The following is a 25,094-nucleotide window of genomic DNA, read 5'->3' as shown; positions in this document are numbered from 1 at the left end:
CGGCTTCCACGGGAGAGTTCACGGCGCGCCTAGGGCTGGTGCAACGTCACGCTGCCCTCTGCAGCCACAGGCTCGCCCCGCATCCGTACCCCTCCCTCCCCCCGGCCTGAGTGAGCCAGAGCCCCCGAATCAGCTGCTCCTTTAAACCAGTCCTGTCTGAGCGAAGAACAGACACCCTCTGGCGACCTACACGCAGAGGCGGGGCCAAAGCCAAAGATGAAACCCGGGAGCTGTGAGAATAAAGAAGAGAAAGGGAAATCTCTCCCAGCAGCCTCAGGAGCAGCGGATTAAAGCTCCACAGTCAACTTGATGTACCCTGCATCTGTGGAATACCTGAATAGACAACGAATCATCCCAAATTGAGGAGGTAGACTTTGAGAACAAGATTTACGATTTCTTCCCCTTTTCCTCTTTTTGTGAATGTGTATGTGTATGCTTCTGTGTGAGATTTTTTCTGCATAGCTTTGCTTCCACCATTTGTCCCAGGGTTCTATGCGTCCGTTTTTTTTTTTAATTATTATTTTTTTATTTTAAAAACGCTATTATATTTTATCATACTTTATTCTATTTTACTTATCTTCTCTCTTTCTCTTTCTCCTACCTTCCCTCCTTCCTCCCTCCCTCCCTCCCTCCTTTCTTTGTTTCTTTTCTATCTATCTTTCTTTCTTTCTTTCTTTCTTTCTTACTTTCTTTCTTTCTACTTCTACTAATTCTTGCTTTCTACTTTTTCTCCCTTTTATTCTGAGCCGGGTGGCTGAAAGGCTCTTGGTGCTACAGCCAGGAGTCAGTGCTGTGCCTCTGAGGTGGGAGACCCAACTTCAGGACACTGGTCCACAAGAGACCTCCCAGCTCCACATAATATCAAATGGCGAAAATCTCCCAGAGATCTCCATCTCAACACCAGCACCCAGCTTCACTCAATGACCAGCAAGCTACAGTGCTGGACACCCTATGCCAAACAACTAGCAAGACAGGAACACAACCCCACCCATTAGTAGAGAGGCTGCCTTAAAACATAATAAGGCCACAGACACCCCAAAACACACCACAAGACGTGGACCTGTCCACCAGAAAGACAAGATCGACCCTCATCCACCAGAATACAGGCACCAGTCCCCTCCGAGAGGAAGCCTACAAAACCCACTGAAACAATATTAGCCACAGGGGACAGACACCAAAAACAACGGGAACTACGAACCTGCAGCCTGCAGAAAGAAGACCCCAAACACAATAAGATAAGCAAAATGAGAAGACAGAAAAACACACAGCAGGTGAAGGAGCAAGATAAAAACCCACCAGATCTAACAAATGAAGAGGAAATAGGCAGTCTACCTGAAAAATAACTCAGAATAATGATAGTAAAGATGATCCAAAATCTTGGAAATAGAATAGACAAAATGCAAGAAACAGTTAACAAGGACCTAGAAGAACTAAAGATGAATCAAGCAATGATTCAAAACACAATAAATGAAATGAAAAATTCTCTAGATGGGATCAATAGCAGAATAACTGAGGCAGAAGAACGGATAAGTGACGTGGAAGATAAAATAGTGGAAATAACTGCTGCAGAGCAGAATAAAGAAAAAAGAATGAAAAGAACTGAGGACAGTCTCAGAGACCACTGGGACAACATTAAATGCACCAACATTCCAATTATAGGGCTTCCAGAAGAAGAAGAGAAAAAGAAAGGGACTGAGAAAATACTTGAAGAGATTATAGTTGAAAACTTCCCTAATATGGGAAAGGAAATAGTTAATCAAGTCCAGGAGGCACAGAGAGTCCCATACAGAATAAATCCAAGGAGAAATACGCCAAGACACATATTAATCAAACTGTCAAAAATTAAACACAAAGAAAGCATATTAAAAGCAGCAAGGGAAAAACAACAAATAACACGCAAGGGAATCCCCATCAGGTTAACAGCTGATCTTTCAGCTGAAACTCTACAAGCCAGAAGGGAGTGGCAGGACATATTTAAAGTGATGAAGGAGAAAAATCTGCAACCAAGATTACTCTACCCAGCAAGGATCTCATTCAGATTTGATGGATAAATTAAAACCTTTACAGACAAGCAAAAGTTGAGGGAGTTCAGCACCACCAAACCAGCTTTACAACAAATGCTAAAGGAACTTCTCTAGGCAAGAAACACAACAGAAGGAAAAGACCTACAATAACGAACCCAAAACAATTAAGAAAATGGGAATAGGAACATACATATCGATAATTACCTTAAATGTAAATGGATTAAATGCTCCCACCAAAAGACACAGATTAGCAGAATGGATACAAAAACAAGACCCATATATATGTTGTCTACAAGAGACCCACTTCAGACCTAGAGACACATAAAGATTGAAAGTATGGGGATGGAAAAAGATATTCCATGCAAATGGAAATCAAAAGAAAGCTGCAGTAGCAATTCTCATATCAGACAAAATAGACTTTAAAATAAAGACTATTAGAAGAGACAAAGAAGGACACTACATAATAATTAAGGGATCGATCCAAGAAGAACATATAACAATTGTAAACAGTTATGCACCCAACACAGGAGCACCTCAATACATAAGGCAAATACTAACAGCCATAAAAGGAGAAATCGACAGTAACACACTCATAGTAGGGGACTTCAACACCCCACTTTCGCCAATGGACAGGTCATCCAAAATTAAAATAAATAAGGAAACACAAGCTTTAAATGATACATTAAACAAGATGGACTTAATAGATATTTATAGGACATTCCATCCAAAGACAACAGAATACACATTTTTCTCAAGTGCTCATTGAACATTCTTCAGGATAGATCATATCTTGGGTCACAAATCAAGCCTTGGTAAATTTAACAAAATTGAAATTGTATCAAGTATCTTTTCTGACCACAATGTTATGAGACTAGATATCAATTACAGGAAAAGATCTGTAAAAAATACAAACACATGGAGGCTAAACAATACACTACTTAGTAACGAAGTGATCACTGAAGAAATCACAGAGGAATTTAAAAAATACCTAGAAACAAATGACAATGGAGACACGATGATCCAAAACCTATGGGATGCAGCAAAAGCAGTTCTAAGGGGGATGTTTATAGAAATACAATCCCACCTTAAGAAACAGAAAACATATTGAGTAAACAACCTGACCCTGCACCTAAAGCAATTAGAGAAAGAAGAACAAAAAAACCCCAAAGTTAGCAGAAGGAAAGAAATCATAAAGATCACATCAGAAATAAATGAAAAAGAAATGAAGGAAATGATAACAAAGATCAATAAATCTAAAAGCTGGTTCTTTGAGAAGATAAACAAAATTGATAAACCATTAGCCAGACTCATTAAGAATAAAAGGGAGAAGACTCAAATCAATAGAATTAGAAATGAAAAAGGAGAAGTAACAACTGACACTTCAGAAATGCAAAATATCATAAGAGATTACTACAAGCAACTCTATGCCAATAAAATGGACAACCTGGAAGAAATGGACAAATTCTTAGAAATGCACAACCTGCCAAGACTGAATCAGGAAGAAATGGAAAATATGGATAGACAAATTACAAGCACTGAAATTGAAACTGTGATTAAAAATCTTCCAACAAACAAAAGCCCAGGACCAGATGGCTTCGCAGAAGAATTCTATCAAACATTTAGAGAAGAGCTAACACCTATCCTTCTCAAACTCTTCCAAAATATAGCAGAGGGAGGAACACTCCCAAACTCATTCTACAAGGCCACCATCACCTTGATACCAAAACCAGGCAAGGATGCCACAAACAAAGAAAACTACAGGCCAATATCACTGATGAACATAGATGCAAAAATCCTCAACAAAATACTAGCAAACAGAATCCAGCAGCACATTAAAAGGATCATACACCATGATCAAGTGGGGTTTATTCCAGGAATGCAGGGATTCTTCAATATACGCAAATCAATCAATGTGATACACCATATTAACAAATTGAAGGAGAAAAACCATATGATCTTCTCAATAGATGCAGAGAAAGCTTTAGAAAAAATTCAGCACCCATTTATGTTAAAAACCCTGCAGAAAGTAGGCATAGAGGGAACTTTCCTCAACATAATAAAGGCCATATACGACAAAGCCACAGCAAACATCTTCCTCAATGGTGAAAAACTGAAACCATTTTCACTAAAATCAGGAACAAGAAAAGGCTGCCCACTCTCACCACTCTTATTCAACATAAATTTGGAAGTTTTAGCCACAGCAATCAGAGAAGAAAAGGAAATAAAAGGAATCCAAATTGGAAAAGAAGAAGTAAAGCTGTCACTGTTTGCAGATGACATGATACTATACATAGAGGATCCTAAAGATGCTACCAGAAAACTACTAGAGCTAATCAATGAATTTGGTAAAGTAGCAGGATACAAAATTAATGCACAGAAATCTCTGGCATTCCTGTACACTAATGATGAAAAATCTGAAAGTGAAATCAAGGAAACACTCCCATTTACCATTGCAACAAAAAGAATAAAATATTTAAGAATAAACCTACCTAAGGAGACAAAAGACCTGTATTCAGAAAATTATAAGACACTGATGAAAGAAATTAAAGATGATACAAATAGATGGAGAGATATACCATGTTCCTGGATTGGAAGAATCAATATTGTGAAAATGACTCTACTACCCAAAGCAATCTACAGATTCAATGCAATCCCTATCAAACTACCACTGGCATTTTTTACAGACCTAGAACAAAAATTTTCAAAATTTGTTTGGACACACAAAAGACCCCGAATAACCAAAGCAATCTGGAGAATGAAAAACGGAGCTGGAGGAATCAGGCGCCCTGATTTCAGACTATACTACAAAGCTACAGTAATCAAGACAGTATGGTACTGGCACAAAAACAGAAAAATAGATCAATGGAACAGGATAGAAAGCCCAGAGATCAACCCACGCACATATGGTCACCTTATCTTTGATAAAGGAGGCAGGAATGTACAGTGGAGAAAGGACAGCCTCTTCAATAAATGGTGCTGGGAAAACTGGACAGGGACATGTAAAAGTATGAGATTAGATCATTCCCTAACACCATACACAAAAATAAGCTCAAAATGGATTAAAGACCTAAATGTAAGGCCAGAAACTATCAAACTCTTAGAGGAAATCATAGGCAGAACACTCTATGACGTAAATCACAGCAAGATCCTGTTGGACCCACCTCCTAGAGAAATGGAAATAAAAACAAAAATAAAAAAATGGGACCTAATGAAACTTCAAAGCTTTTGCACAGCAAAGGAAACCATAAACAAGACCAAAAGACAACCCCCAGAATGGGAGAAAATATTTGCAAATGAAGCAACTGACCAAGGATTAATCTCCAAAATTTATAAGCAGCTCATACAGCTCAATAGCAAAAAAACAAACAACCCAATCCAAAAATGGGCAGAATACCTAAATAGACATTTTTCCAAAGAAGACATACAGACTGGCAACAAACACATGAAAGAATGCTCAACATCATTAATCATTAGAGAAATGTAAATCAAAACTACAATGAGATATCATCTCACACCAGTCAGAGTGGCCATCATCAAGAAATCTAGAAACAATAAATGCTGGAGAGGGTGTGGAGAAAAGGGAACACTCTTGCACTGCTGGTGGGAATGTGAATTGGTACAGCCACTATGGAGAACGGTATGGAGGTTCCTTAAAAAACTACAAATAGAACTACCATATGACCCAGCAATCCCACTACTAGGCATATACCCTGAGAAAACCATAACTCAAAAAGAGACATGTACCAAAATGTTCATTGCAGCTCTACTCACAATAGCCTGGAGACTGAAACAACCTAAGTGTCCATCATCGGATGAATGGATAAAGAAGATGTGGCACATATATACAATGGAATATTACTCAGCCATAAAAAGAAACGAAATTGAGATATTTGTAATGAGGTGGATAGACCTAGAGTCTGTCATACAGAGTGAAGTAAGTCAGAAAGAGAAAGACAAATACTGTATGCTAACACATATATATGGAATTTAAGAAAACAAATGTCATGAAGAACCTAGGGGTAAAACAGGAATAAAGACATAGACCTACTTGAGAATGGACTTGGGGATATGGGGAGGGGGAAGGGTAAGCTGTGACAAAGCAAGAGAGAGTCATGGACATATATACACTACCAAACATAAGGTAGATAGATAGTGGGAAGCAGCCGCATAGCACAGGGAGATCAGCTCCGTGCTTTGTGACTGCCTGGAGGGGTGGGATAGAGAGGGTGGGAGGGAGGGAGATGCAAGGGGGAAGGGATATGGGAACAGATGTATATGTATAATTGATTCACTTTGTTATAAAGCAAAAACTAATAAAAAAATAACTAATAAGGACCTACTGTATAGCACAGGGAACTCTACTCAGTACCCTGTAATGGCCTATATTGGAATAATCTAAAAAAGATTGGATATATGTATATGTATAACTGATTCACTTTGCTGTACACCTGAATCTAACACAACGTTGTAAATCAACTGTATGCCAATAAAATTTTTTAATTAAAGGAAAAACCATATTTAACTGTCCTTAAGGCAATATATTTTATACTATAGTAACAATAATTAGCCATTTATTGAAGAAACATGGTTAAACACTTAAAACCTAAGTAGAATACCGGGAAGATATTAGATTTTAAAAAGTACATATATATGTATATGTGTATATATATATATATATATATATATATATATATATATATATATATGAATGTGTATATATATGTGTGTATGTGTGTGTGTGTGAATAGGTTTAGTTAAATACAGGTCTATATTTGTATACGTATATACATATATGTACATGTATATATGGATACATATAGTATGTAACATTAATTGGTGTTTTATCTGCAACTAAGTCATACTACATTTTTGCCCTTTTGGAAGTCCTGCAGGGTAACCTATTTTATGTATATCTGGAACAGTTTCACAGGAAGGTTACACTAGGAGCTCTGAAGGGAATGCCTATTTAAGGGTCAAATAAGTGTGTGCTAATTGATATGAACCAGACGGTGCACAGAAAAAATCTTAGCCTCAGCAGATTGTTCCATTTATTTATTTATAAGCAATTCATTGAAAACCACTCCCATTCTTGTATATAGGCCAGGTCAGTTCTGCCCCCCCTCAGAAAACGCACATCCCCTCTCCCGCTCCATCATTCTAGACATGGAGAGCAGCTCCTCTTTTCTACTTGCCAAATGGTCCTGGAAGGACAAACACCCAGGTGCATCCCTGCTCACTTGGTCTCGTTCTTTTGGATTCACACATAGTTTAGGCTGAATCTAACAGCTTTCACACACGCCAGGTCACACCTGTCCTCCAGGGCGCACTGGCGTGTGCAGAATACCCCATCTCGTGGGGATGTACCATCTTAGTACCTGAGAACCGTCGGCCTGATCACAGCCTACACCTCAGCTACTCTGGTCTTGTCACTCTTCCTTCCCCAGGAGCGGCCGTCCTCTCGTTCCTTCTGTGACTTCTGGAGTCTCCATCTTTATAAACAAAACCTTAATGTCCTGAAACTTTATGTGTTTTATTCCTTTTCCTGCTTCGCCTGCGCATAATCAGAATACTCCAGAGAACTGTTTAATTTTGATATCAAACCGTGAACTAGATCTCAAACCGTGTATGTTTCAATTGGCCTCTGGTTATTTTCCCTCACCCTCTAGGGATGTGGGACTCGAATTAGCATTTTTCTTGCTCTCTAATTATGCTCCCAGATTATTTCTCTACCTATGTGTCTTAGCTGGCCTGAGCTGCTTTAACAAATTGCCGCAGACTGGGTGGCTTAAATGGCAGACGTTTATTGCTCACAGTTCTGGAGGCTGGTGATCCAAGATCAGGGTGCCAGTGTGGTTGTGTCCTTGGTGAGGGCCTCTTCCTGGTTTACAGAGAGAGGTGTTCTGGCGGCATCCTCGCAGGCAGGAAAAGAGCTGGCCAGCTCATTCTTGGGTATAAAAGCACAAATCCCATTCAGGAGGACCCCACCCTCATGATCTAATGACCTCCCCAAACCTCCATTTCCAAATACCGTCCCATTGGGATCAGGGTGTCAACATTTCAACATATGAATTTGGGGGGTAACAAACATTCACAACATTGTACTATGTAAAACTCTTTTCTTCTGAGCTTGAGCTATCTTCCTATATTATGCTTTTAAGTGTGTGCGTGTGTGTGTGTGTGTGTGTATCTACGAGAGAGAGAGAGAGGAAAGAGACAGGGACGGGAGTCGATAAAAGCCAGAAAAATGGTGAAGGAAATATAATAATTACCTATATTACAACACTGAGAATTAAATCACTTTAACTTTCTCATTATTTGATTGAAATTTTATTCTTTTTATCTATTAAGTAATATATAACTTTGTCTTTAAAAAAAATTAAGCCTTAAAGATAAACTTGAAATTGTCATCACCTCCAAGTCTTTATCTTGGTCCTCTGAAGTTATACCTTGAGGCAACCAGGATTATCAGTTTGTTTGTACTTTCCCCCAAAAAATTAATAATATTTTAAAGAAAAAAGTGTACAAATATTAGTGTTTTAAAATTTACATTAATGCTATGTGTGTCATTCACATTAGGTTTTTTGAGAGCTATTCACATAGATATCCACATTATTTCATCATACGCATGTGTCACATTTTATTTAATAAAAATATTTATAATGTTTCAAAATTTTCATTATTTCAAGCAATGCTGAAATAAATGTCCTTGTGTATATATTCTAGTATTTATGAGAGACTGACTCTGTATAGTAGATAACTACAGATGGAACCCCTGTGCAATTAAAAATTAATTGATAATGCAAAATTTTTCTACAGTAACAGTATCAATTTACACTCCTGCCAAGATTGTAAGAAAGAACTCTTTTCCCATCCTCCATTCAACAAGTGGTGTAATCAGAATTTAACATGCAGAAATTTTGCCAAGCAAAAATTCTGAAGAAACTCATTGTCTCAATTTGCAGCTATTGATGTGATATTGTTTTTCTCCTATAAACTGTAACATAGTTACTGTGTTAAAAGATTTTCTAACTTGAAATAATTCCTGGGATAAACTGATTTTGCCTGTGACGTATTAATTTTAGCACATTCCTTTTAGTTTTAGTATAGTTTTTTGAGTTATGTAAATTGTTATATCTGTATTTATAAGTGAGATTGGCCAATAATAGCATGTTCTTATGTCATCCATATTCTGTTTATCATCAGGGTTACATTTGTCTCATAAAATGAGTTGTGTATCTTCCTACTTCTTTCTGGACTCTGGAAGAAATTAAGTAAGCCTGGAGTTAATGGTTCTTTGAGTTTTCTAAAACTCCTATAAAACAGATCCATCCTTCTGTTACTGAGGGTAGATTTAGGGACATTTATTATTCTGAGCACATTAAAAAAAAGTACATAATGTTCTATGCAGACTTTTTCCTTCTTAGATGAATTTCGATAACTTATTTCTCTCTAGGAAATTATCAATTGTATATGGTTTTTAAATTATTGACAATTATCCATGAAATAATGTCATGGGACATCTAAACTCTCTGTTATAATCCATACCACTTTCTTTTTAATTAATTAATTAATTTTTGGCTGCGTTGGGTCTTCATTGCTGCGTGCGGGCTTTCTCTAGTTGCGCAGAGCAGGGGCTACTCTTCGTTGCGGTGCGCTGGCTTCTCATTGCGGAGGCTTCTCTTGCTCCAGAGCACGGGCTCTAGATGTGAGGGCTTCAGTAGTTGTGGCTTGCAGGCTCTAGAGCACAGGCTCAGTAGTTGTGGCGCATAGGCTTAGCTGCTCTTGAGGTTTCCCTTTTCTTAATCACACTTAAAGAGGTTTTCAATTTTGTTAGTCTGATCAAAGAATCAGTTTATTTTTTTATTGATCAACTCTGATTTAATATGTGTGCATTCTACTTCATTCATTTCTCCTCTTCAGTGTTGCCTTTCTTCTATTTTCTTTGGATTTATTTTTGTGTTCTTTCCTAAACTTCTTGAATCAAATGCTTAGTCCATGTTTTTCCAACCATTCATATTCTCCAAATGCATTTAAAGCTATAAATTCCTCTTTAAGTACTGATGGATGCCACAAATTTTTATATGCATTTTTGTTGAAGTAGAGTTATAAATGCTTTTAAGTTTATTTTTAATTTATTCTGTAACCTGAAACTATTTAAGAGTGTGACTTCTAGAATCCAAATTCATGGATGTTTGGCTATCATTAGGGATATCTATTTTTTTGGCTACTATTTTATTACTGATATCTTATTTTACTAGATGTGATTTCTGAACATAATCTATCAGGAAAATGCTTAAAATTTGTCCTTTTCTTTTCATAATTCTATTAGATTTGGCTCTCTATATTTTGAGGTTTTATGAATATTTCTCTTTATATATATTATGCACACACACAAACACACACACATATATATATATATAAAATTTGCACACATTTGAATGCAAGACCGGCACTTTCTGATGAATTACTTCATTTGTTTGTATGAATGGTGCTGTTTAGTCCCATTTCACACCTTTCTACTTTAATTCTACATTTTATTTTGCCTGATGTTAATTGTCATGTAACTTTCTCTTTGTTGATTTTTCCATCTTTTTGGTGTTGCTTTGCCTTAGGCATGTCCCTTATGAACTGCCTATGTCATATGTGTTATTTTAAAATCTAACTTGAACGCTGGCTTAATCATAATAAAACATTAGAGAAAGTCAGATTGAGGGACATTCCTCCAAAGACTTGACAGTCTTCTTCGAAAGTGTCAAAGTCATGAAAAAACAAGGAAACTCTCATGGTTTGGGGGAAACTGGAAAGACATGAGAACTAAAGGCAGTGTGGTATCCTGGGCGAGATCTTGGAACAGGAAAAGGACATTAATGAAAAATTTTGGGAAAGAGAATGAAGTCTGTAATTCAGTTACAATACTGTGCTAATGTTGCTATTTTAGCTTTGATACATATACTGAGTTTATTTTCTATGTCAACATGAGAGAAAGCTAGGGGGGAGGTATAGGTAACTCTGTATTTTCCTTGTTACTCTTCTGTAAATAAAAATTTATTTAAAAGTAAAAGTTTACAAATGTAACTTGAGGCAATCCACTGGTGTGCAGAGGTTAATTTTATTGAAGTGTAGTTGATTTACAATGTTGTGTTAATTTCTGCTGTACAGCAAAGTGATTCAGTTATATATATATATATATATATATATATATATATATATATATATACACACATTCTTTTTCAGATTCTTTTCCCTTATAGGTTATTACAAAATATTGAGTAGAGTTCCCTGTGCTCTACAGTAGGACCTTGTTGAGTATCCATTCTATATATAATAGTGTGCATCTGCTAATCCCACTTCTATTTTATGAGAGGACTTTGCTGTGTGGCTCTCTCCCTGTGAGGATGCTTCTATGACGTCACCTCGGTGGTCATCGATATTTCTGGCCTTAGATTTTTGAACCCTGTCTGCTGTGGGGGGAGTTTGGATTAACATCCAGCAACAAGTCAACACTTTCCTATCAAGCAGGTGAGAATGAATGGCAGTTTTAGGAAGTTCTCCGATCCAAAACCTGAGAGGCCTCATCTAGGGAGCCTGATTCACATTTTGCCAAAAGATCTAGTCTGTGTCTGTTTGGGCTGCAGATAATTCCAAGGTAATGTGAGCAGCTCAGTCCTCAGGGTTCAGCGGGGGACAGCACTCTGTAACACTTCAGTGCTCCTTTTGGCTCAGAGCCCAATTCAAATTCAGATTTCCTTAAAACAGATAACCAACAAGGACCTATTATACAACATGGGGAGCTATGTTCAATATTTTGTAATAACCTTTAAGAGAAAATCATCTGAAAAGACTATATATATATGTGTGTATATATATATATATAATATATGTATATATAAAACTGAGTTGCTGTGCTCTACACCTTAAACTTACATGATGTTGTAAATCAACTATATTTCAATAAAATTTTTTTAAAAAATTCCCCCCTAAAAAATTTAGATTTCTTTCTGTTGACCTTGTGATTAGGAGCCAACAGGAGTCCTGAATGAGAGGGATGATCTTGCTTTACATATCAAGTAAACTGAATGAATCAGAGGATTCACCACATTTAACCCTTAATCGGCTACTGTTCACCTTTTTTTCCTGCCTGACATACTGGCTGGACAGGATTTGTGACAAACAGAATAACCCTTTAACTGGTTCCTTAATCAGAGCAGTGATCCTTCATTGCCCTTCTGGATTTTTATCTTGCTTAACGTTTACTACTGAGGAGAGCTCAGGGGATTCCACAGTTCCCATTCATCATGACCAATTTAAACTTGGCCAAAGGCAGATTTAATTTACAACCCTCACGAAAATCATCCCTGTGTCCCATACACATGTAACATCTCTCCCAGTGATGATGTCTTCAAAGGCAATGAGGCCACAGGCTCATCCACCCAGCCACCGTTTCCAGGCTGCAGTTCCATCCTTAGCTTGGTTTTCCTAGCTCAGTGTCTTTATACCCTCCCACTTTCAGCCTTGGGCCTTAGAGGGCACCATCCCCACCCCGAAGGGGAAGACTTTGAGCTCTGGGCAGGGAGGCATGTGCTTGGCACCTTAGTCCAGAAGCTTCATTCATTGTCAAGCTCTTTTTCCTTGTCCTATACAAGAAGTCCCCTACACATGAACCTTCAACTTGCAAACTTTCAAAGATGGGAACGTGAGTTCCATCAACGTCAGACGTGAGTGACATTGCAGCTTGCCCTCCATCTCCTATAGCTGACGATCCTTCAGCTCTACATCTCCCACCTCCTCTCCCTCCTCCAGTCAGTAACTCTTCCTGCCTGTTCCCTCGATGTCAGCCCCTGGAGGCCAGCTGTTGTGCTGTACTACTGTACTTTTCAAGGTGCTGTACTGTAAGACTAAAAATGTTTCCTTCATTTTCTGTGTTTATTTTTTATGTATTAGTTGTGTGAAAAGTATTATAAACCTATTATGGTACAGTACTATATAGCTGATTGTATTAGTTGGGTACCTAGGCTAACTTGGTTGGACTTAGGAACAAATTGTACTTAACAAAGGTGTTCTTGGAACTGAACTCGTTTGCATGTAGGGGACTTACTGTATTGATCTCCTGGTCACTCATATTTATTGAGGAATTTGACAAGTGCTATTGCAGATCATACTTGCAGACCTTTTTAGGGTCCATCCTTCAGCTCTGATGTGACTTTATGTGGAAAGATCATGGCTGAGACTCCTTCAGAAGACGCTGTGGACACTGACATGGCTTTGTGAGCAGAAAAGGGGCTCTAATGTTTATGGAAGCGTTTCAGCTAAGCAATTCCTTCTAGGTCCTCTGTGTAAGATTTGAAGACGGAAATTCTTTAATTTTTTTTAACATCTTTATTGGAATATAATTGCTTTACAATGGTGTGTTAGTTTCTGCTTTCTAACAAAGTGAATCAGCTATACATATACATATATCCTTATATCTCCTCCCTCTTGTGTCTCCCTCCCACCCTCCCTATTCCACCCCCCTAGGTGGTCACAAAGCACCGAGCTGACCTCCCTGTGCTATGCGGCTGCTTCCCATTAGCTATCTATTCTACGTTTGGTAGTGTATACATGTCCATGCCACTCCCTCACTTCGTCCCAGCTTACCCTTCCCCCTACCCATGTCCTCAAGAACATTCTCTACGTTTGAGTCTTTATTCCTGTCCTGCCCCTAGGTTCTTCAGAACCTTTTTTTTTTTTTTTTTTCAGATTCCATATATATGTGTTAGCATACGGTATTTGTTTTACTTCACTCTGTATGACAGGCTCTAGGTCCATCCACCTCACTACAACTAACTCAATTTCGTTTCTTTTTATGGCTGAGTAATAGTCAATTGTATATATGTGCCGCATCTTCTTTACCCGTCTGTCCATCTGTTGATGGACACTTAAGTTGCTTCCATGTGCTGGCTACTGTGAGTAGTGCTGCAGTGAACATTGTGGTACATGCTTCTTTTTGAATTATGGTTTTCTCAGGGTATATGCTCAGTAGTGGGATTGCTGGGTCAAATGGTGGAAATTCTTTTAATATTTGGAAATGGCAACTGAAGGAAAATTTTGATGGTTTGTGTCAGTTGGACTGTAGCAGTGACCAAAGCTAGAACAACAGACAGAAGGTAAGACTTCCATTCACAGTTGTAAGGACAGTATAAGGAAGGTCCACAGTACCCTTATTATGATAAATTAAATTAAAACTGAGTCTATGCCCTAGCTTCGCCAGCTGGTAAGAAATTAAATTTTGTCATATTTTGAGGGACCTTCCTTTTCACATAATAAACTGGAGAACTTAGCAATGTCTGGAAAATGCAAGAAAGAATTCCAGTCTCCAGGGCATCAAGCCATTTTCTGAGTCCTGTGATCTTTCACATTGTGTGAGCAGCTCTATCTTTCTGCACAAGCCTCAGCGCAGAATGTTTGCTCAACACCAAGGCGGTGGTGCTTAGGGTTCTTCATCTCTCCAAGTGTCCACATGCCACCCCGTTTGGGCTTCTATCAGCTCTCAAGTTCTTCCATATTTTTCCATGTCTTCTGAAGAACCGCATTCCCCACAACTCTCATGAAAAATAATCAAGTTCAAAGCAAACAAAACACCCATCTCTATCCTTCACATCAGAGAAATTGTCTAGCGGTTTAGACATTTTCATCCTTAATTTTCCACCCTTCAGTGTATAACAATTTAATCCAAAACCCATTAAACCTGACCCTAGGGTAAGGGCATCCATCTGCCTCTAAGACTCAAAGCCGAGCAACACATTTCAAAGGGGGTTAGCGGTGAGAGAAAGAAAATAGTTCTCATTCTTTAGGATTCTTCTTTAAGATGAGAACAAAAGACTTCTTGTCATTAACATCCGCTCTGCGATGCCTTCCAGTGAAAAGGAAGGTTAATGGCACATCTGAATGAGGCTTTTGTGTCTAACCTGGCAGAAGTACTTTTTCAAAATTAATAATGAACTAGACAGATTGTGCAAATTTACAATTAACTTTCAAAACTTCAGGTGGTTGGTTTCCTTATTTCAGTGAGTAGCTTTGATCCATAGGTGAAATGAAGTGTACTCAAACTGGAATTTTTGGTTTAATGTCACCATCTGAAAAACATTTTTTTGGTTGCAAATTTAATGTGTTCATCCATACATGATATAGAGCAGCAAAAATCTATCATTGGTACTAAACCAGTCAGACATGGCTCTGTTTTAATGCTGGGTGAGGGGAAGCAAGCAAACAAACAAAAAACAACCGACAACAAAAACAAAACTCTGTCTTTCTGTTATGACAGTATAAAATTTTGTTTTTTAATTTTTAAACATAGCTATCCAATTACGATGTGTTTTAGCACAGTCACATAAAATACCTAATTAGTGTTGCCAAAAGGAGTCTGAACTAGTATGTTTGTGGGCTAGAAATTCTTTTATGGAACTCATTAGTGGTATCAGACACATAAATATTTATGATGTTATAAAACTGCTGGGAACAGAGAGGGCATTCAGGGCAGTTGAGGGTTAATTTGTGCCTCAAAGCACTTTCACGGCCTTGAACTTTTCTCAAGCTGTACATGTGGTAGCAAAGGATGCTGTTTCAAAGGAGTTTATAGTGTTACTGGAATTTATACAATGTTGAAGGAATAGCCTTTGAAGTGAACAGAAGGCTATAGTCATAGCACATTCTACTTAAGTGATCGAATCAGTGTAAATGTTTCTAAGATGAGAGAAAGCATGTTTCTGTATAAAGTCATAAAATTTCTCCTTGATTAGAATTACCCTTATTCTCCCATATTTATGCTCTCTGGTGGACAGGCTGGTCTCTGTGTTCAGCTCTCCTTTCTCCCTCCTTCCCACTGGTAATGGCACCCACAGATCCACTAACTCCTGGCTGTAATGGTGGGTCCCAAATCCAACCTCCGTTATTTCTTCCTTCCAGACACAGACATTGGGTTAAAGCTGGAATGTGACCTCGACAGGCTGGTTAGGATAAACCTCAAATCTTAGTATGTCTTGTTGGAAAGCGGCAAGGAAACTGCTTTCTTTCCAGCTGGAAACACCAGTTGCTATCTCCATGAGAAGAATTCATTTTTTTTTTTCTTAACTGAAGTATAGTTGATATACAATGTTGTGTTAGTTTCTCGTGTAAAGGAAAGTGACATATATATATATATATATCTCAAAGTTTTTTTTGAGTGAATTTCAATTACTGAAAGAGTCTTTTTTTTTTTTTTTTTTTTGCGGTACACGGGCCTCGCACTGTTGTGGACTCTCCCGTTGCGGAGCACAAGCTCCGGTCACGCAGGCTCAGCGGCCATGACTCACGGGCCCAGCCACTCCGTGGCATGTGGGATCTTCCCGGACCGGGGCATGAACCCTTGTCCCCTGCATCGGCAGGCGGACTCTCAACCACTGTGCCACCAGGGAAGCCCATATATATATATATATATATATATATATATATATATATATATATATATATATATATCTGGTTATTTTTCAGATTATCTTCCCTTATAGCTTATTACAAAATATTGAGTATACTTCTCTGTGCTATACAGTAGGTCCTTGTTGGTTGTCTATTTTATGTATAGTAGTGTGTGTATGTTAATCCCAAGCTCCTTATTTATCCCTCCCCCAAGCCCCGCCCCGCCTTTCCCCTTTGGTAATCATAAGTTTGTTTTCTATGTTGGTGGGTCTATTTCTGTTTTGTAAATAAGTTCACACTCTGGTCAGAATAGCCATCATCAAAAAATCTACAAACAGTAAATGCTGGAGAGGGTGTGGAGAAAAGGGAACCCTCTTGTCCTGTTGGTGGGAATGTAAATTGATACAGCCACTATGGAGAACAGTATGGAGTTTCCTCAGAAAACTAAAAATAGAATTACCTTATGATCCTGCAATCCCACTCCGGGGAATATATCTGGAGAAAATTCTAATTTGAAAATGTACATGCACCCCAATGTTCATAGAAGCACTATTTATAATAACTAAGACATGGAAGCAACTAAAATGTCCATCGACAGATCAGTTGATAAAGAAGATATGGTACATACATAAAATGGAATATTACTGAGCCATAAAAATTAATGAAATAATGTCATTTGCAGCAACATGGGTGGATTTAGAGATTATTAAACAAAGTGAAGCAATTCAGAAGGAGAATGACAAATATCATATGATGTCACTTATATGAGGAATCTAAAAAACAAAAGAGAGAGAGAGAGGAGACTTCATCTTAATCTTAGACTAAAACTGATTGAAAGAAAATCAGAGTGATTGGGTCAATCAAATCCTACTGTAACTCTGCAATTATGGTTCTATGAATTCATATATTTAGCTTATTTTTAAGGCAGTTGGAACCGAATTTTTGTTGTTGATATTTGCATAAAACTTCATGTAGTTAGCAACCAAATTACTCTTTTTAGAAAAGGAAACTTTTATTCCCTCCCACTCTATTCAGGTATAATAAGAACTTAAGTACTGCCATATTAAAATTGATTAAAATTTTCTGTAGCCTTCAGTCTCCAATAGTTATTTAAATTTTTTCCCCTTTGAAAAAATATTTTTTTCTAAAATGTGTGACAGGGCTGTAGATATTCCTCTGAATATCCAAAATCCTTGCAGTAACTTTGCTCTGCTCTCTGCTGATGCAGAAGTGGAACTTTTCCACACAGCAAGGTTGCATGGAATGTTAGTGTAAGGAAGAGGGTTACAGCCTAGCAAGACAAGCTAACTTGGAATATTAGATCTTCATTTTTTAGTAAGTATTTTATGTCTTTTTTCCCATGAATTTCTGACCATTTCCTTTGTAGGATCCTGATTCCTGCTGTGCTGTGTTTCTTCGCGTCTGTTTTCCGGGCCACTTATATTGGGTGTCTTCTGGAAATTCAATTCTCCTCCTTTAAAAAAAAAATAAGTGTAATCTAGCTGTCTCTGCCTTTCCTTAGCTGTAGATCCACTTTCACTGGTCTCTGTGGAAAAACAGAGAGATGTCACTTATATGAGGAATCTAAAAATCTGTCATGAGAATCATGCCTCCCCTTTTTTCCATAACACCTTATCTCTTCAATGCAGGAGTCTCTCTCTCTCACTAGAATGTGTGCTTTATGAAGGCAAAAACTATCACATTAACCTCAATTTCTCGGGACTTCCCTGGTGGCGCAGTGGTTAAGAATCCGCCTGCCAATGCAGGGGACACGGGTTTGAGCCCTGGTCCGGGAAGATCCCACGTGCCGTGGAGCAAATAAACCCATGAGCTACAACTACTGAGCCTGTGCTCTAGAGACCGTGAGCCACAACTACTGAGTCCGCGTGCCACAACTACTGAACCTGAGCTCTAGAGCCCATGAGCCACAACTACTGAGCCCACGTATCAAAACTACTGAAGCTCACATGCCTAGAACCCGTGCTCTGCAACAAGAGAAGCCACTGCAATGAGAAGCCCGCGCACCACAACGAAGAGTAGCTGCCGCTCGCCACAACTAGAGAAAGCCTGCACACAGCAACAAAGACCCAACGCAGCCAAATATAAATAAATAAATAAATAAAATTTTAAAAAAACCCTCAGTTTCTCTAGTACTCAGCATTTACATGACCAATAAATATTTGTTGAATGTATTAAAAGGTAACTGAACAATAAAAATAAAACTTTGAATATATAAAGAATTTAAGTCAACCTGATAATCAGACATGGGCATTTGCACAATCCCATCCAGGTACTATATCCTCTTATTACTCTCCATGTGATAGTTTTCTAAATTTAGACTGTTCATTCTTTAATATTATTTGAATTAGAACTCCTTAGGATAACTGCCCCATTTAAAAAGCTTTGCATAGATTATGTTCGTTATATTCCAGAAAAAAGAAAAGCTACCAGAGGGTATTTTTTTTACACTTCTTATTAGTCAGTGTTGAAAATAATAGCAAATTCATGTCTAAGTACTAAGCTAGGATTGTACACCTATTAATAAAGTTACATCTAAGAAATTAATTTCAGAAGATCAGACTAATTTCTAGTTTGGTCACATTGGAAAGGTAGCAAGGGAAACAACCCTTTAAAAACTGATCTCAGCAGTGTAAACAGTATTTCCCCAGGTCTCCTCAGGCTGTGAATTGGGTAGTTGTAACATAATGTTCAGAATTTCACTGGCTCTTGTCTTCTGCAAAATGCAGTAGTTAGCCCCAAGAAATTCCTCCCCCAACCGAGGAAGTCTCTGGAGCTGCCTCACGTGTGCTCACAAAGTCCTCCCAGGGTCTCCGGCTCTGGCCTCTCATCAATCCCTCCTGCGTACGAAGCCACTTTATGAAGTACCCTCCCCACCTTTGATGTTCGTGCCCTAAGTGAGAACATCCATGTGTTTTATGAGGTGTTCCTACGGTGACAAAGACCTCAAGATGCCAAACTTGCATAGAACTCCCTGGCTCTTCCTTCTGACATAGTCATATCACGATCCAAGCAGGCCCAGGGAAGGGCTAATACAAAATGGCGCTAAGGTGCGACACTGGCTCCTAGACACTCTTGTGGAATCGTTTCCTTCATCACCTTCTTCTCTCTCTAAGTGTATCTGAACCCACGTCAGGCAGGCATTATACTGTCTGTCCCTTCCCTGCCTTTCCTCTAGGGACTCTGGAAAACCGAATAAACAACCAAGCCGCCTACTCGCCACCCACTGAAAATGGGAAACAACGTCCTCCGCATAGAGAGCTATTACGAAGCTCGACTCTTGGTGTGTCTGCCTCGTAGCTTATCTCATTTTCTATCACTCATCTGAATCTTGATTAAGTTTAAGAAATAATGGTTCATGTGTGCTGGATATATTTCCATTTCTTCTTCAAATTCACTCTCTTTCCTTCTTCATCCTGCATTAATGGCTTTCTTCACTCTGACTTTCTGTTGACCTCAGCCAACAGGGAGCTTGGTCACGTGACTAGAGGAATAAAGCAGAGTAAGCTTAAGATACTTCTTCTTCTGGCTTCCTTCTGATAGGTCACCTCAGGTGATTTGTGTCCTTCAGCCAAAGATCACTGCAACTTTCAAGATGGCCTTCTCCTCATGACTGTCCTTTGGGGTTCAGGTTACCTGTTTCCTCCTTCATCTCCCTCTGCTGAAAGATGTCAACAGCTCTGCGGCTACTACCCTGTATTATTTACTAAATTTTGTGGTTTCCTTCACTTAGACACACTTTGTAAGTAAAACACCCTTGGGACATTCTGTTAGCAGAAGTCATCTGTTTTCTGCTGGGACCCAGATAGAGAGTAATCAGTGTTGCAGAGAGCCCTAGGGAACAGAACATCACAATGGAATTCGAGGATTAAGTTGCTCAGACATTTGTGGAGCAGGGGATGTGCTCTTTACAAAGTGGGGGATGGCGGGACTTGGGTAACTTCTGGCCGATGGTGACATCATGATTCCCAGCATTGTCACTGATGGTGGCCAGGGACGAAGGGGACCTGGAGGGAAATTGGGTAGCTGTGGCATTTTGTGGCTAGGACAACAGTAGTGGCTTGAAATATTGGAGCATTTCAGCTTCTTTTTCAGGCCTCAGAGGACAAACACAGAGGACTTGAGAAATTAAAATCTATGAGTGTACAATTAAGAGTATGTGTGGAGAACCAGAAAGACTCCTTGATGTTTGAATGAGTTCCTCCTCTCATGTAGCAGTGGGGAATTTATGGCTTGGGGAAACCTAAGTAAACAGTGTGCACTGCACATTGAATGCTCTAGCACAGGTCCCTTATATAGTGGTACTGGCAGACAAAGTGGGGAATACAGATGCATCCAGTAATGACATTTGTACAGACTTGGTTGAGGCTGGAAGCCTAGAAATTCCAAACTGCCCAGAATTCCCATTTCTCCCCAAGCAGAAGCAAACCTTTTAACTCTGCAAGGGAGCCATCCCCTATGTGCAAATATATATATTTTAAATACATATTTAACATATAAGTATGTATTAAAATGTATATTCATATAAAATATCTAATATATAAATATATATGAAAATATATACATGTATTTTAATGTCCATGCATGGAACAGTTGCTTCCTAAGATGAAGCCAATGCTTTCTCACGCCAACATCTCTCATTGTCTTTAGGCCAATAGTAAGAGTTTTATCCCACCATATCCTCAAAAGAGGTGCTGAAACTACTCTGGATGTGATGACCTCTACAGCAGAACACACTAAACTGGGTACATTATATTGATGACACCATGTAAATTGGAACTGATGAGCCAGAAGTATCAATAGTAAGTCATTTAGATGCCTTGCAAAAATATGTGTGACTGAGTGTGAGAGATAAACCCCTCAGAAGTAAGAGGGTCTGCCTCACAGGTAAAGTTTTTTAAGCATCATTGATCTGAGGCTGGCTGTACCTTTCAGCACCTATCACACAGAAAGAAACAAAGTCTGGTAGATCTGTTTGCATTCTGCAGGCAATGTGCACCACCTTTGGGCTTGCTGCCCTGTCACATTTATTGGTACTCACATATGAGGCTGCCAGTTGGACCCAAAGACATAAACTACAACAGCAGTTTCAGGCTGCAGAGCAGGCTGACACTTGAGTCTTGAGACCTAGTAGACCCAGTGGTATTTGAAGTGTCTGGGGCAGACGGCTGCTGACATAGATTGTGGCAAACTCTAATAAGGGAATCACAGCACAGATGCCTAGGGTTTGAAGTAAAACCTTGCTCCCCGCTGCTGGCAACTACTTTCCATTTCAAAAGTAGCTTCTGACTTTCCACTGGGCACTGGGCCTGGGCTTCTGTCCAGAGGATTTGACATGATTCTACAACCTACTATTCCCATCCTAAAGAAGTGACATTATGTGATCCACTGAACCACGAGATTGTACACGCACAGCAACATACCATTGTGAAGTAGAAATGGTGTGACCCGAGCCCGGGGAGAGGAAATGGACATGCAGTGGAGGAGAAGTGATTAACAATCCACTGCAGTGCTTCTTGTATTCTCTTGTCCGGTATTCATGCAAGAGACAACTCTAGAAATCCCAAAAAGAAAAGACCACAAGGGACTCAGATCCTGCAGGAATGAAGGTTTGGATCCCATACACCAAGGAAAGCCTTCCATCTAGCTGAAGTGCTGACAAAATAATGTGGAAATGGAGCCAGGGCTTGAAGAAGGTGACTGTGATTACATATTTAAATCTTGTAACCATCTGCAGATTGGAAAATGGTTGTGGCTATGGTTTAAGCTATTTATTTGTTTCTTTTCTTCTCCTTTTTGTCCCCTCTTACATGATATGAGAACCACAGGAGAGGCCTGCTGAATGCTTTTGGCTAGCAGCTTGCCCTTCTAATTTCTGCTGTCACCCATTGACTGGAAAGCCAAATGTATTTAAAAAAAAAGAAAACATTTTATGACAGTTGAATTTGATATTGTGATTACATAATTTAGTTAAAATGCCTTCTAAATTGACAACATGTGAAAGGAGAATTGTTGAAAACTCTGTTGAATGTACTGGAAAGGGTCAGTCATGCAAATAGGTACAAAATTTTATTCTGGTTAGGCGTGAGTGAGACTATCATATAATATTAGAAAAACCCTAAAAATGGAAAGAGATTTAGTGTTAAGATTTCTCCACAGATATTCTTAAATTCTTGTCCCACTTTAAACAGACTGAAACGGGAAACTATTCAGTAGGGCCGTGTTCAAGGTAACGGCCTGGTCCCTCTTCAAATAAGAGGAAAGATTGTATGTTTATCAGTATGAAATGAAAGCAGGATTTTTTTTTTTTTTTTTTTTTTTTTTTTTTTTTTTGGTGCGGTACGGAGGTCTTTCACTGCTGTGGACTCTCCCGTTCGGGAGCACAGGCTCCGGACGCGCAGGCTCAGCGGCCATGGCTCACGGGCCCAGCCGCTCCACAGCATGCTGGATCCTCGCGGACCAGGGCACGAACCTGTGTCTTCTGCACCGGCAGGCGGACTCTTAACCACTGCGCCACCAGGGAAGCCCTGTTCCTTTCATTTTTACTGTAATTTTACCCTTGCTTCAGAAACGCTTACATTTTAGATAATTACCAAAATTGAACAGCAGAGGGCAGAAGATAGCAAACTGTTTCTTTAAGCACACTTTTCTATTCAATTGCAGTCCTGGTAGTTTTGAAATTTTCAAATTTGATTTTATTACTAATCAATTTGAGGTATTTTCTTGAAACAGAGTTTCTAAGTATTAAAAATAAACTGCAGTATTTTTCATTTATTTGCATAACCACTTCTTTCAGCCAAATTTATCACATTGATATTGACAGTATTCTATGCCTGAAATATGTTATGTAATAAATGTTATAGTAAATTTGAAAAAGTTCCATGAATGATAATATAAGTACAGTGATGCTAATACTGCAGGAGATGTATCTATATATGATGCAAAAGGTACATGCCTTGTGAAAGACACATTAACAGAAAAACAGTTGAATTACAAGTCATGCCTACTAAAATTATTTCCATTTTATACATGAATTATAATTGGTCATTAAACAGTAATACTTGCCTTGAGTTATTACATATTATTTACTAGGAAAGGTGCTTCTATGATTCAGCAAATTCTTATTTTATATTGTTTGTTTTTATAGAATGTAATTCAGTCAATTCTGAGTCCATCTTTTTCCCTCACTTTAAAATAGATTAAGATGAAAATAGTTTTTAAAAAGTCCTCTTTAAAAAAAATTAATTTACATTGACCCATACTTCAACCATGACCAATTCTCCACATTTAACTTTCTCTCTCTCTCTTCTTTCATTCCTAGTTACTTGGCATGAAGTTGAAGTTTTTCTTGTGGAAAAAAAATTGAATGAAGAAAAAATATGGCTGAAAAAAGTATTTTTTATTTTGCCCTGAGCTGTTATTCATTCTTTTATGCATTAAAAATCTTTTAGAGAATAATTCAAATCATTTTGGTGCCTTACATCACAACTGGTGGTTGAATAGATAAGATGTATTTAATTATTGTTTATATTGTAAACTTGGATATATATTTATTTGTCTTCCTTACCATTTTATTCTTTTTTAATTTTTTAAAAGGCTAAATGCATTTTTGACTCACAACACCTGTTATATGCAGAGAAGTGTTTATTAATGGACTAAAATAAATTCTTGGTGATAAAATTGGGAGGTATTTTTACCTGTAGTATAAAAAACTTTGTAACTGATTACGGATATTTTTACCTCCTGGCTTAGGAAAACATGCCGAAAATCAAAAACAGGGAAAGACCATGATTTGAAATCAGGATTACAGGATTAGAGAGACATAGAGGCCGCTTTGCTCATCTTTCTCATTTTTTTAAAAAAAATTGAGGCCCAAAGTGGTTAAGGGTCAAGTATGAGACCCTACAGTCAACAAGGAGGCTGTACGAATAATACTAATGGGACGAGTGCCCAGGAAAGCAGCACGATAGACTAACTCTTGGCGTTCTGACATATTACCAGGCTACGCCTTCCGTATCGTGGGCTCCGATCTCCTGCCTTCTGGAAACAGTCACTTGTACTCAGTCGTCCTTGATTTCTTTGTTTAAACCGCAAAAGCCATAGATGGAGTGAGGAATTTCTGCCACAGCAGGTCCCAGGCATCAGTTTGGCAGGCAGTGTGAGGCCCGTAAGTTCCCACGGGGAAGTCCAGGCTTCCATCCTGCCCACCATCCTCCTCCCCACGAACTTCTAATCCCTAGCCTCATCTTTCTTCTCCAGTGGTCTCGAGTTCGCGGGTTCAAAGGGGTGAGAGCTTAGTTTACGTTCTTTGGGCGGTGATATTTTCAAAACTCACGACCAAAACGCGATGGAGCAGCCGGTTTCTAACTCAGTCTCTGGGAAAGGGTGTGCAGCTCAGCGGCCTTTCAAGACTTGCTTCATCTTTTAATTTCTTTATCCTACGAAGCTTTCCTTGAAACGGAATCTTCTGCTTTCAAGCTGTGTAAAGACAGACTTCTACGGAGCCGAGACTACACATGCCTCTACGACGGGGAGTGGGGGCGGGGGGAAGCGGGGGTGAAGTCTGCAGTGAAAGCTGCGAGAGGGACCCGTACGCAGCAGGCTGGGCACAGTGTAAAGATG

The sequence above is a fragment of the Hyperoodon ampullatus genome (assembly GCF_949752795.1).
Source record: "Hyperoodon ampullatus genome assembly, chromosome: 1".
Taxonomy (NCBI): domain Eukaryota; kingdom Metazoa; phylum Chordata; class Mammalia; order Artiodactyla; family Ziphiidae; genus Hyperoodon; species Hyperoodon ampullatus.
This window is presented reverse-complemented; position numbering follows the sequence as displayed.